The 11,918-nt window shown below is 43.3% G+C and overlaps 1 long non-coding RNA gene across 1 annotated transcript; it reads right to left on the reverse strand.

Annotated features, from left to right (window-relative positions):
* Window positions 1-623: 623 nt before the first annotated feature.
* On the reverse strand, window positions 624-11,348 carry LOC122705901. The gene is made up of 3 exons (XR_006344185.1): window positions 11,224-11,348; window positions 3,759-4,026; window positions 624-749 (listed from the first exon to the last, which is right to left on the reverse strand). It is a non-coding gene; the product is annotated as an uncharacterized LOC122705901 (long non-coding RNA).
* Window positions 11,349-11,918: the final 570 nt, after the last annotated feature.

An 11,918-nucleotide genomic window follows, 5' to 3' on the forward strand; every position in this document is an offset into this window, starting at 1 on the left:
GCTTTTTCCTTAGGATAAATTCCTAGAAGTGGGATTACCGGAACAGTAGTATTAGTGTTACTCAATGGGACGTATAAAACAATGTGTACAAATTCTGAGTTTTATAAAAGTGTCTAAAATTTGACTGCTAGAGATAAGGATGATTATTCATATTTATAACAGTAGGTCCTTGGGAGGATATATACTAAGATACTGTTGTTTAGTCACTAAGCCGTGTCTGATTCTTTTGCAACCCCATGGACCATAGCCGACTAGGCTCCTCTGTCCCAGGGATTTCCCAGGCAAGAATACTGGAGTGGGTTGCATTTCCTACTCCAGGGATTGAGCTACGTCCCGACCCAGGGATTGAACCTATGTTTCCTTCTTAGTAGGCAGATTCTTTACCACTGAGCCACCTGAAAAGTGAAAATGAAGTCGCTCGGTCGTGTCTGACTCTGTGCGACCCCCATGGACTGTAGCCTACCAGGCTCCTCCATCCATGGGATTTTCCAGGCAAGAATACTGGAGTGTGTTGCCATTTCCTTCTCCAGGAGATCTTCCCGACCCAGGGATTGAACCTGGGTCTCCCACACTGTAGGCAGATGCTTTACCATCTGAGCCACCAGCGAAGTCGAGAGCCACCTGGGAAGCCCAAATCAAAATATTAACAGAGATCATCTCTGGGTATTCTCTGTGTTCTTCCTGCTTCATCGATAAATGGCAGCCACTCTCTTCCTCCTCCTCAATTCTCCTCTTCTCTCTCCTTCCCTCTGTACACACACACACACACAGAGAGCTAGTTTTAATGCCTGGAAGTTAACACTTTTTTCTCCTAGGAGACTCTTATTAAAATGTAAATATATTACCTGGGAAAAGCACCACTTTCAACTCTTCCCCCCAGGTTATTGATTCAATCAGCTGGCTGAATCCTGGCCCACAGTGAGCACAGATGGAAGGACTGGGCCAGGGCTCCCGTCCCCAAGGATAAGCCCAGAATAAGAATGATGGCAGTGAGCATTCCAAGAGTTAGAAGGCACGTCAAAAACAATTTTATGTTCGAGGAAAGGAAACCAAAGACCAAAGTAGGTTTGCAGAGGAGGGCTTAAGAGGGAATGGCTGCCTGCTCTCTGATTTGGTAGATGTTCATCTGGACGCAGAGGAATGAACCAATGGACCTTTCAATGCCTCCTGCGCAGTTCTGTGAAAAGCCAATTATTGGGTGGAAAGAAAGATCATGAGACTGAAGATTGCTTATTTGCACACACCTGTTCTTCTTGGCATATATTTTAGAGCAGAAGTTTATAGTTTATACAAGTGAGTTTCAAAGGGCTGGTAAGTAACTCACTCTGAAAGCCCTTCTGAGATCTCCAAGTAGATGGATGCAACAGTTAGGCATTAAACTGACTCATTAAAATGTTTCCTGTATGAAAACTTTCCTTTTTTGATTATCTTATTTCATAGCTCTATTACTTTTGACCATAGGGTTGGTTTTAGAAAAGCAAAACCCTGTAACATTCCCTCCAGTATATTTTCATACCACAAGTGAAATCTACATTTTTGGAGAAATGCTTTGAGAGATTGGTATTTCTGAAATGCAACTTCGTTGTTTTTAGTTTTCCCAAATTTGAGACAGAAACACTTTTTTTTCTTCCTAGAGCCCAGAGCCATCCCTGCCTAACTCAGGGCCCAAACTTCATATCAAAGTTGAAATTGTAAGAAACAGATTTCCAGTTCTTGAAGACAGGGGCTGCATAGAAAAGAGGATACTTAGGTTGTCAACAGAGACAAAGCCTGACACTGTCGTACATTTATCATAAGGAAAAATAAAGGGAGGTGGGAGGCTGAAGGAAGGGGCTGGCTAGGCTGTAACCCATCTTGTGTATTTTTCATTGATTTGGCCTCTACTTCAGAGGAGGCTCTAGGATTGGGTCTTTCAGGGCTCTGTCTTTGCCCAGGGGTTTGCTGGGCCTTCTGCTTCCTGGGTGAGGATCTCAATCCAGATCCGGTTGTGGAGGGAGCCTTTCTCTCTGGCCCTTTTAATAATTCTGGAGGGAAAGGAATACAATCCCCCAGGCAGGCAAACCTGCACAGCGAATAGAGAACAGGATGGGCAGGGGCAGGAAGGGTAGGGCCGCACTGGGGGAGGACAGAGGGAGGAGCCCACCAGAGCAAGTAGTGGTGGGGGGTGGTTTTCCTGTTAACCAGAGTGGGGGATGGCAAAAGGGTGTCTGCAGGGCTGGGAGCTGTTGGAGCTTCCCTTTCTCTGCCTGAGTGGGTGCTGCAGTTGTCTGTCCTGGGTCCTCTTTGCTTCTCCCCTACCAGGATCCCCATCAGAGCATCTCACCTACCTCTGCAGCTCCCATCTGCATCAGCACTCGAGGTTCCCAGATCTCTTCCCTGGGGACCAGACTCATGCATCCCTCCTCCACCATGACATCGCACTGGCACCTCAAATTCAACCTTTCCTGAGTGACCCTGGTGCCTCTCCATTCTAATATGCCCTCCATTTGGATTCTGTTATCTCAGTCAGGGGGTGGAGTGCTCACTCACAGCAGAAACCTTCCCCACCATCCCACCCTTGCATCTTACCAAGTCCTTATGACCAACTAGACCCCTAAGCCACCCTAACCACAATCTGGGATGTCAGTCAGGCCACCGTCACCTCTCAGGGAACTGGAGTGGCAGCCCCCTCCCTGGCCTCTCTGTCTCTACTCTTGTCCTCCTCATATCCAGCCTGGCTGATTTTTCGAGCAAGCAAATCTGATTCCATTTCAAGCCTCTTTCTATGTTCCCACTTCCATGCAATATGTTCACAACCTAAACTTGGCATTGGCAGCTCACAATTCTATTCAGAATGGCAGCTTTTTTAAAAGTTACATTATGAACTATTTAAAACGCACAAAAAGGCATAAAGGCTATAACAACATGCATACCCATCCCCTACCTTCAGAGATAAAGCCTTATCTCTACAACAGCCAAAACTCCCCCTGCGTCCCCCCACCTCCTCCCCCACAGAGTAACTGCCATTCTGCATCTGCCAGCACTCCTCTGATGTCTTTGTAATTTTCCTTAACATGGCTTTTCTATTCCCTTATAATGTGTCATTATTCCTTATGAGCCTCTCTTGCTGGTTGGATTTCAGGGAAGTCCAGGAAATGCTATGAAGAGACCACTGAAAAAGTTGTCCCTTCAAGTACATTCTCAGACTCTCAGGTCACCTCTCCTCCTTGCTGCTCTCCAGTGTGACGCTTTGTGCAAATTCAGTGGGTTGGAAGGGTGATGTCTGTGGGGACCCTGTGGGTAGGGATTGGGAGGGCAAAAGACAAGGTGCTCAGATCCATACCACATCCTCCAGATCCTCGCTGACTCCTGCTGTGGGGTAGCTGGACTCAGCCTGCTCAGCTTCCTGGGCCACTCTGCGCCAGGGGTGCTCTGCCACCCTCCCCTCCAGCCCACGACCCAAGAGGCCCTCCCAGCCTTGGCCCTCCCCACTTGTCCTTTACCACTGCAGACCCCAGAGTAGACTCTCTGATTCTTAACTCAACCATCTCCCATAAGACATGGGAACTGAAGGGAGTTCAGAGAAGCCAAGCTCCAGCCTTCCTCTGCCTAATCACACTACTCTGTTTCACTGTGATAAGTGGGGGCAGTTTGAGAGGTATTTTCCTTTCTGATCCCAAATATGAAGCAGAGCAACATCCACCCACTCCCAGGTCTGGGGTTCACATCAACCTCCCTGACAAGCAGACAAGGTTGTCCTTCATCTGTACCCTTCTTACCTCTGGGGTAGGTAGTCTCCAAAGAGGACCACTGTTAATTCATCTCTCCCTGTGTGTGCAAAGTGCTCCTCCCATCAAGAAGTAGAAGATACTTCCTTTCCCTGACTTAGGGCTGGTCTTGTGACTTGCTTTGATCAACAGAGTGCAGTAGAAGTAATATTCTGGTAGCTCTGAACCCAGACCCTACATGCACTGGAAGCGTCTTCTTCCTCTCAGTTGGAAGCCAGCTGCCATGTACTCTGATGTCCTCATACTGTGAGGAAGCCACCTGAAGAGGCCAGAAAAAGAGAGAGAATGGCCCAGCTCTTCCATTTATCCCAGCCAAGGCACCAAACCTGGGGGTTAAGAAGTTTTCTTGGATGTTCCAATCCCAATGGATATTCCATGAACAGAAGAACCACCTAGCTGAACTCAGCTCATATTGCCAAATTATGAGAAATGATAAAATGTAGTTTTAAGCCATCAAGTTTTGGGTGGTGGCTTATTATGGTCAATAGCAAAATGAAACACCCCTCCAGCTGCATTTCTCCCCACTGCCTGCCTCATACTTTATGCTTCAACAACTCATAGCAGCCTGTATGACTCCCTGCATAGGCTGTGCTGTGTCTCACTTTCATAACTTTTATTCAAGCTATACTCTCTTTTCCCCACCTCACTCCTTTGCCTGGCTAACTCCTGTTCCACTTCTGACTCTCTCTTTCTCTCTCTCTTTTTTTTTTTTTTTTTTTGAGGTATCTATGGTACCCTTAGGCAAATCCCATCATTACACTATAATTATCTATTTATGTATCTTCCTCCCAAACTAGGCTTGAATTCTTTAAGGCTGGGTAGTATGTCTCACTCAGCTTTGAGGCATTACTTTATACGGAAATGTGAGCAAGTCCCTTAAACCTCTTTAGTTCAGATTCTGTGTCAGTCAGGGATAGAATTCAGTTGTCTGTAGTAGAAACCCAACCTCAATGGGTTAATGAAACAATGGTTTATTTTTTCATGCACCAAGACTGAAAGTAGGCCTTTGGGGGCAGAAATAGTAGCTTCACAATGTCAAAATACCCCAGTTTTCTTCTGTATTCCTGCTTTACCACCCTCAGGATATGGCTATCCTCCTTATGGTTGCCTCAAGGTCACAATATGGCTGCTCCACCACCAGCCGCACATCCGTGTTCCAAGTAGGGTGAAGGAAAGAACAGGAGGAAGGGGCAATGTCCATATAAGGGCAGCCACACTTTCCCAGAAATCCCCAGAAGACTTCTACTTAAGTCTCACTGGCCAGAACCATATCACATGGCCGTTCATAGCTGCAGGAGAGACATGATAAAATGTTTGCAAAATGATTAATGTTGACAGCAATCACCCATGGAGTGTAAACATTGAACTAGAAGCAGTAACTGCTTGGGGTTATCTGTAAGGAACAAAAAGAGGATGGATTTGGGGTAGCAACTGGCAATGTCTGTATCATTCTCTACCTGTAAAACAGGACTAAGACCTACCTCGTAGAGCTGATGAAATTGAGAGAGAATGCAGGCAAAATACTGTTCTTTGCACCAAGGACAAACTATGCATTCAATAAAAGCAATTCTCTTTCTGTATTTCCAGATGTGGCACTTAATTCAAACATCCAAGAGTTTTCCCTGAAGGGGCAGAGAATTAGTTGGCTCAAGGCAACCATCCCACTCTCTGTCTACAATGCTTCTGCAGTGAATTTGCTTCTGATGATTAACAAATCTTTTCTCAAAGGTCTATTCAACTGTTAATAAATCCAAACAGAATTATCACTACGACTCTTCACTTAACAAAGTGTGACCCAGAAAAAACAAAGCTTGGGAGAGACAAAAGGCAAATGAGCTGTTTTCAACAGTTTGTGGCTCTTGTGCTGCATATTTCATTTCTGATTCATTGAAAAATATCCAGCACACAGGAGTCACTTAGACTGGTGAGCAGCCTCAGACCAGGGGGGTTAAGGAGAAAGACTCCAAATTCTCAGTCCCTGGCACCTGGAAGTGTTAGCAGTAGGAAGATTTTTTTTTGCTAGGAAACTGCTCTGTGAATCTGTAACCACCCTTGCCCCACTGGGGTTTTTTTGTTTGTTAAAGCAGACTAAACGTTTCTGTATAGGTTAGGACATTTTCGTTTGTAAGAGAAAAACACAAAATGCCTTATTAAAAAGTGAATTTATTGCCTGGACTAAAAAGTCCAAAGTAGAATTTCAGACACAGCTGGCTCCAAGTGCTCAGGAATCTCTCTGTCTCTCAGGTTCTATCTCTGTGGTAACAAGACTGGCCACCTGGGGCTCCTGCCTATCAACCCACCACACCTCAGCAATCCCAGCAGAAAGAGGATGCCTTTGACCCAGTGGTTCCAGAAAAAGCTCCAGGATTGGCTCAGCCTGGGTCACATGCTTACAACCGAATCAATCACTGTGTTAAGGGAATGTGGGTCTCTTATTGGCTAGTCTGGGTCACATGCCTGAACCTGCAGCCAGGAGGTGGGTTGAGATTGGGAGGTGATCCTCCAGAGCATAATTAGGGTACTACTACCAGCAGAACAGCGCGCCCAGGCCCAGCCTCACAAAAGTTTATAGAATTCTGAACAGATTCAGATCCATTTGATTTTATTGAAAGTTAACACTATAATAATACCAGTGATACTCTTTGCCATCTGTCAAAATCCTACTCCTTTTTTCAGGCTCATTTCAAATGCCACCACAAACATATCTCTCTAATGAGATTAATTTTCCATCAGCACTTTATTTTTCTCTCATGACGTGTATCATTTCTTGTCATGGATTATGGTGAGTTACACACCCATTTGTCTCCACCCTTGAGCTGAACAAGGCCCCCCTCTCATTCACTACGGACAGCCTGAGGATAAGGGTTTCTATCTGGCTGTGATCAGGCCTTGGAATGCAGAGAATGCAGGATGGTGAGGAGGGGAGAGATCACATGGCCCCCTCCAGGAGGAAAACACATACACAGGGCAAAATTGGATTTTAGAAGTCAGGCTGGCTTTTCTTTTTAAAGTCATATTGGAACCGTCCTTTTTTTTTTTTTTTTTTTTTTAATATACTTGTGTGATGAAACCTGGAGAGAAGCTGAAAACAGATTCAAGCCTTGAGATGGCAGCAGTCTTGGAAATATCATGTCCTGAATGAATTAGGGAGAGAGACAGAGTTGGGAGACGCCTTCCTCCCTTCAATAAATAAAAATGCAAATATCCCAGGTGCCTTTTACACCCTCCCCAGGGCTAGCGGCTTATTAATCAGTTCAGAACCTTTCCACGCTGCTCCAGTGTTTTACAAGTTGTCTGTTTCCTCTCCTGTCCTTGGTGGCTTCCTTCCAGGGACACTCCCCTTGGGAGAAAAGGCGCCGACATACGCAGATCCTTCCAGAGTCACCCTTGCTTGCAGACACCTGCAGATTTCCCTTCAACATTTCCTGTTCAACTCAACAGGTTTTAATTATGTGAACTAATATTTGCTCACTCTTAAACCATGTTTACCCTCGTAAAAGGCAAACTCCAAAGGACTAGGATTAGGTGAGCCCAGAAGGAGCTAAACGTTGATGTAAATGGGCTCGTGATTTCCCGCCACCTCACATTTCCTCACTCCTCCATCCTTCTGGGGACTCTGCACCTTGGTCTTCTCATTTGGAGCAAATGATCACAAATTCTCTCTTTGCAGTTTCCACCTACCCCTGGTAGAAACAGGACTAAGTTCTCCTCCTAGAGACACCCCATCTTTCTGTGCAGAAATATCCTCTGTTGGTTCCTTACTCAAAGACTCTATGTGACCCTAATGGTGGCCACGAAGGTGCTTCCCTTTCTGTGGCTACTGGGTCCTATTTCTGAACCAAAAATGGAAGACTGCCTCAGAAAAGCTGAGACGTATTTTTACTCAATTCTTGTCAAGCATATCACATAGTTTGTTCCACAGCGAAGTTTCTTCCTCATAATTCTGACATGTTGGTCTGAAAACACACTCGTTTCCCATAACCAAAAGAGCCTGGAGCAGGGGAACTTTACAATTCAAGAGACATAAAAGTGGAAACTAGTCACATAAGGTTTCATTTGTTCTAACAGCAAACACAAGAGTTTCTAATGTATAGTTTGGGGTTGTTGTTAGAGTCCAGTGTTCTTATTTTGAGCTGAGAGAAAATGTAAGGTTTTTCCTCCCCTTCTACCCCAAACATGCATACCAGGCTGCTCACATGGTGGGGTTGGGGGAGGAGCATCTTGGGAGAAGAAGCAAGAATCAAGTCACACATCTATCTACCAATGGGAAGTGAGCCACTTTATCCACAAAATACTGAAGCAAGAGCATGTAAGTACCCTTCTGTCTACAGTAGAGCCTGTGTGTGGATCAAGAGAGGTCTGACCCACACCAGAACTCTTCTCAGTGCAACAGATATTTAACAAGGCAAAACTCACATCTTTCCTCTTCTCTAAATTGGTTCTGTGATGTTGGGGGAATGAAAGTCTTTGACTTTCAATACACATCACTCTGATATAAATAACCACTCTGAGGCCTCACACTTGACTTCCTCAAAGCTCAGGTCTTCACTTCCCCAATGTGTGGTCAAATACACCTGTTCCTCAAAAAAAAAAAAAAAAAAAAAAAAAAATGGCCTATTGGTTTCTTCTAAGTAAATTATCCTGGGATATTTCTGAGGCAAGGTCCTCTACCTAGGGGATCAGTTGGATGCACATTGCTTTTCTCCAAAGACACTAACCTACAAATTCAGATAGGCAATTCTGGAAATCAAAGAAAACCTGCCATATGCTGTGATCTTTAATCACTGCATGCCTTTGGGTATAAATAGTTCAGCTGAAAACATGCCTGCACAGACAAGCCCGGTACATTGAATATGTGCACGCACACACAATGCCATTGTCACAAATAGAAAATCCCATGCTTTCAGGACAGTCACCAGCCAAATCCTTAAATTGTGAGACTAAGAATGAAAGTGACAAAATGAGTGATTTCAACCCACTTTGATTATATTTTTGGAGCTTGGTCAGCAGAGCAATTTCCAAGCGAACCAGCTCAGACGGTTCACCAGGGAATGTGCAGTTCACCAGCCAGAAACCAAGCTCTTTGTCAAGCTAGGGGGGTGTTTCTTCTCATTCCAGCTCAAGCTCCAGTCATGTAACTTATTAACTAAACCACAGGTAACCAGCCCTCTCCAAAACGCGTAAGGAAAAAGGTTTTAAAGAGGTGGGGCGAACAGAATAAAACCAGCTCACACTGTGAGCCAGTGGAAAGTCTGAACAACCAACAACTCCACACTGAGCACTGCTAGTTAACAGGCACAAGCCAGTGCTCCATCTCAGACAAACTGGGAGAACGAACCAAGTCCTCGCATGCTTCTCCATATGGGGCCCTACACCCACCCTGCAGGTGGGCAAGAAAATAGTTTCCCTTAGGTGAGCAGACTTGCTGGAGGAAGTCATGTCTATAAACAAAAGCTGACCCTGGGGACTGGATAAAATTTTAACTGGACCCCTTTCTATACTGAGGATGGGTTCAGATCACACAGCCTATCTGGGGGCATCTGCTCAGATGGAGAGGAGCTGGGCCCTTAGGAGGGAAGAAGAAGCTGTGGGTTTCCTGGCCTGAGAGCCCAGATCCAGTGTGCCATCTGTCTGCCTGAAGATTCTAGGATGGAGTCTTTCTCCTTATCAGACACAAAAATCCACAAGAACTTCACTTTAAAGTTCCATAAATACACAGTAAATGAATTGTCACTGACCATTTACACGCATGGCATTTGTGGTAGCAACCACTAATACAGAACTTTTGCCCATTTAAGATCTGAGGCTTATGTTTGGGAAGACTATTAGAAAGTAAAAAAAAAAAAGAATTAAAAAAAAATTTTTTTGACAGTTTCTTAGCTCGTTGGTGTCATCACCTATCTTGGAATTTTTTAAAATAAATATCTAAAAATCCAGACAGCAAATGCCCTGAGTGTTGGGCATGAATTAGCCTCTGCCTCTCACCATCAAAAATTTCAGACTGATTAAAAATCCTAATATAAAAATCAAAATGAGTATTCAAAGGAAACATAAGAGAATATTTTACAATCTTGAGATAGGGAAAGACTTTCTAAACAAAATATAGAGCTCAGAAACCATAAAGAAAAAGATTTATAACTTTGCATAAAAAATTTTAAACTCTGTGAAGTAAAAGTCAATATAAATAAAGACCAGGAGAAAATATTTATAAGAGCTATAACACAGAAAAAACATCCAGAATAAATAGAATACATACAAAGCACCCAATAATTAATGTACAAGGGAAAGTTATAGAAAATTCACAAATATAATTTGCCAGGTTGATATTACTCATGGCCCCAAAATTTCATTCCTAGATAATATACCCAACAAAAGTGCATGCACATGTATTCTGAAAGACATGCACAAGAACATCCGTAGCATCATTATTTGCGAGTAATTGAAAGTTGGAAAGAACCCAAATATCCATCAGTAAATAAATTGTGGTATATTCACATAATGGAATATAATAAGCAATGTAAATGAATATATTACAGCTACAAGCAAGTACACGAATGACTCATAATGTTGAATGAAGGAAGCTAGACATGAGTGCTTGCTGTATGATTCCATTTTATGAAGTTTAAAACCAGGCACGCCTAATCTATGCAAGTTATATTACAGAATAGTGATTACTTTGCGGGAGGTGGGAAAAGTTCTGATAATATTCTATTTCTTGATCTGAATGGTGGGTATAAGAAGAATTCTGTTAATTCTTTCAGTAGTATATTTTTCTGTATACTTTTATACTTTTCTGACTTGTATACTTTTCTGTATTTTTATACTTCGAGAAAATGTTACCAAAAATCCAAATGGTCAATAGGCATATGACAAGATGCACAATGAAAAGATGCAATTTTAAATGATGCAGCTTTTTCTGCATATGATGCTGGCAATTTTTTTTTAATTTATAATGTTCAATGTTCATGAGTATTTTGGTGTCTTCGTAAATTAGAACAGAATTTTCAGGGAGAAGCTTTGGCATTATTTACCCAAAATTCAAATGTGCATGCCTTTTGATGCAGAAATCCTACTTCAGGAATATATCCTTCAGAAATAGTGACGCATAAGCACACAAATTTGTGAACAAGAAAGCTTGCAGTAGTATTGTTTGTTTGATGCTGAAAAATGGCAAACCACCTATGTGTCCATAATTTGGCAAGAATGTAGCCTTTAAAGAAAATGAGGGAAGCTTTTATTTACTAACACAAAAAGAACTGGAGCAAACATTGTTAAGTTTTTAAAAAGTTAAGTCACAACACAGGAACATATTGTATGATCTCATTTATATATAAATGACCCTAAATGTAAACTTTTAAAATAAAATTTAAAACAAGAAAACAGAACTAAAATCTGATGTGGCTCATTTACCTAAATATCTTACAAATCCTATCCCCTGCCCCCCCCAAAAAAGCACCTTAACTTCTCTCTGGAGATAGATAGAATGCAGTCCCTGGACCGTCTCTCGGTTTCCCAGACAAATCCTAAGACTGAACCGCAATAGGAAAGAAGTGTTTCTTGTTCCACAGCCTCCCAGAGGAGCCTCAATGTCTCACAAATGCCAGCTCCCACACAGGCCCGAGCAAGGGCACATGGAGTCTGTCCAGCCCTTTGTGCTTCCGAAGCACTTTTCAATAATTAACTAAACTGCCTAAAGGGCGGGGTGGGTGTGGCTCCCACAGACTCTACACTCCCTGGACAGAAGCAGTCCTTTGGAAAGCAAAGGCATCCCTTAGCAGTGGCTGTTCCCTGGCCTCTGCCCTTCCTCAGCCCCCAAACACAGAGAGGCGAAGGGCTTTCAAGGCCCTGCCCAGAAGGCAGTTCTTCTCCCGGAAGAGTTATACTATTCTCTGTCCTCCTGGCCCCGCCTCTACTTATGGAGGAAGAACACTGCAACAGGCAGCAAGAGAAATAACATCTTAATACTGTCGACTGCAACTCTGCCTTTTTTTTCTTTTTTTTGGCTCAAGGATCCTAGGAACAACGAAAAATGCATACATCCTTCCAGTTTCTTATTGTACAAATAAATAGCAGGAGCAGTCTATGCTACCATATTTTCAAATGGTTAGCATCTGGAGCAAACTTTTCCAGCCTTTGGAATTTAATAAGCCA

The sequence above is a fragment of the Cervus elaphus genome, chromosome 12, assembly GCF_910594005.1.
Source record: "Cervus elaphus chromosome 12, mCerEla1.1, whole genome shotgun sequence".
Classification (NCBI taxonomy): domain Eukaryota; kingdom Metazoa; phylum Chordata; class Mammalia; order Artiodactyla; family Cervidae; genus Cervus; species Cervus elaphus.